This window comes from Bos grunniens, chromosome X (genome assembly GCF_055505025.1).
Source record: "Bos grunniens cultivar Pamir isolate PY7600 chromosome X, Bosgru_T2T1.0, whole genome shotgun sequence".
Lineage (NCBI taxonomy): Eukaryota > Metazoa > Chordata > Mammalia > Artiodactyla > Bovidae > Bos > Bos grunniens.
Window position 1 is genome coordinate 146,576,635 of NC_141194.1, and position 2,628 is coordinate 146,579,262.

General features: G+C 38.7%; 1 pseudogene; it reads left to right on the forward strand.

Annotated features, from left to right (window-relative positions):
• Positions 1-683: 683 nt before the first annotated feature.
• LOC147341600 (protein FAM209 pseudogene) lies at positions 684-992 on the forward strand (annotated as a pseudogene).
• The last annotated feature ends 1,636 nt before the right edge of the window (positions 993-2,628 follow it).

The following is a 2,628-nucleotide window of genomic DNA, read 5'->3' on the forward strand; positions in this document are numbered from 1 at the left end:
TTTTAGGAACAGTGTTGGCCACAGAAAGCACATCAGTGGCTCTTAGTTTGTGGCCTCTTGTTTAATATATTTTTCCCACTAGGCTTTCTGTTCCACAGCGGCACATGCTCAGTGGTCTGCTCTGCTCAACCCAGTGTCTGGATTCCTCAAGTGGAGTAATGAAAATAGAAGACAGAACCACCCTCCCAGTAGAGCATCAGGTTCAGAAAGAATACACTAGCAAAGAGACGGCATTTTGTCACTCCCACCTCTTTTTCAATTGCCCGCTGGAAATGTCCCCATTTCCCTTTAAGCCCTACTCCCAGTTGCCCCCGAAAGCCTCCTTACCCTCTGCCCTGAAGTCATCACAATGGCCACATGGGTTCTGGCTGGGGTGGGGCCCACTTTGGCATCACCAAGGGCCCAGCCCTGGCTGGTCCTCAGTCTCCAGGTGCCAGGGCAGACCAGAGCACCAGGGGCCATTTCCTCTCAGCTCACCGTGTGGTCTGTCAAATGGTTCCTGTGCTTCTTCATAGTTGTGTTACCTGTGTCCATGCTTTAGTGTTTACTTCTCTGAGAGAGAAAGCTGAAGAATTCCAGGGGAAGAAGCTCTGCAGAGGACACTTTCCAATGAGGCAGAATCTACCAGAGCATGCCCAAGACTGGCTTGAGATCACGTTTTCTGGCTTTTCTTCATTGTGCTGATGTACCTGACAGTGAAGTTGGCAGGAGAGAGTGGTGGGAGTAGTGTGCAGACTCCTCTTGCCCGTCAGGCTGGTTCATTTGGCTTTCAGGGGAAGAAAAAGAAAGAGGTTTCCCCCAACAAAGAGTGTACGTTCGATACCTTAACCCTGCTGGAGATGGACCTGTTGAAATTTGTGTCCAGAGTGTGGAATCTGAAACTCGCCATGGCAACCAGTGGTAACCTCAACCCTCCCAATGTCAAGGTTCCTGCAGATGCACCCGATAACATTTCAGTACATGAGCCCTGGGCCAACGAAGACTCCGACTGAGTGGATTTGTGTGTCAAATTAGGAGAGGAATTTTTGAGCCTTGACATACCTTATGCAAACTAATAAAACTATTCTGAAGCAAAAGAAAAAAAAGCCTCTGATATTTTTTATTCACTCTACAGTTTTACCTTTCCCAAAGTGTTGTACAATTGGCAGCAGGCTGTGTATAATCTTTTCCAGACTAGCTATTTTACTTAATAACATTCATTCAGGTTTCATTCATTTCTTTTTGTGATATGATAGCTGACTTCTTTTTATTCTTGAGTAATATTCTGTTATCTTGATGAATCATAGTTTCTTTATTCAGTAGTCTATTTAAGGATACTTTGGTTACTTCCAATTTGTGTGTGTCTGTGTATGTGTGAGAGAAAGAGAGATATTATGAATTAAGCTGTTATAAAATTCATGTGCATGTTTTTGTGTGGGCATTAACAAATCATTTCCTGAACAGTCTAGGAATGTAATTGATAGATCATGTGGTATAACAATGCTTAGCTCTGTAAGAAATTGCTTCCAAAGTGACTCTACCATTTTGCAATCCCACTAACAACGAATGAGAGTTCCTGTTGTTCCTCATCTTTGCCAGTAATTGGTTTGTCAGATTTTTGTGTTTGACCTTTCCAATAAGTGTGTAGTGGTATCTCATTGTTTTAATTTCACCAGTTTACCCTAAAAAGTTATCTTATTTCCATATTTCCATTGCAGCATTTCCATAGTGTTTTAATACCATCAATTCTTCAGAAGTTTTATCTTTAATCTGAGGTTTAAATAGATCTTCTGCTCAGCAAAACTTCTGGTGCTATTTATACTGTCAGTGATTACTTTGCTTAAGTAGGCCTAATAATTTTTCATGAAGGACTCATAACTTGAAATCATGTTTATTGGAAAATATGCATTTTTAGTTGAACAACACTGACCACATATTCTTTTCCTGAGTATGACTTTGTCCACTAATGTTGAGTGCCTCCACACAAAAGTTTAAGTTCAGCATGAACTTCCCCTCCCCATTTTTTTCAGTTTGTTTAGATTCTCTTATATGCTTGCTAGATGTTATCCAAATCTGGATTGGTACCAGTTGCAGTTGTAGTGGTACATTTACCCTGAAATTTTATTTGTATTTTATCAGATTTGTATTTTATCAGAAGCAAATATGTATTTTATCAGAATCTGAGCTTTATTATGTGTCTACTTCATATAGTTTTGAGAAACTACATGCTCATTATTCAAGTTTCTAATAATCTGTGCCCCTTCTCCATTGAGATCCTAATGAGCCCATATATAATGATAGAACTAGAGAAGAATCATAAAATATGTTGGTATAGTTATTGAAGAAATTATATTTTCAAAACAGCAATAACTAAACTGTTATTGGTAACAATTAATTTTCTCTCAGTGTTTTTTTTTTGTAATTTTGAAAGTCCAAATGCCCTTCCATATAGTCTATAAACAGAGAATATAAATTAGCAAGCACCTCGATTGAACATCAATTTATAGAATATCAAATGATCAGTTTTAACTAGTTTCACTTAGCGTCTTGTTTTAGTTCAGTTATAAACATTCTTGTTTTTCTGTCAGTAAAGAGAATTTGCTAAGTCTCTTGGAGGGAAGATTATTTTACTCAATTTTTTCCTATGCT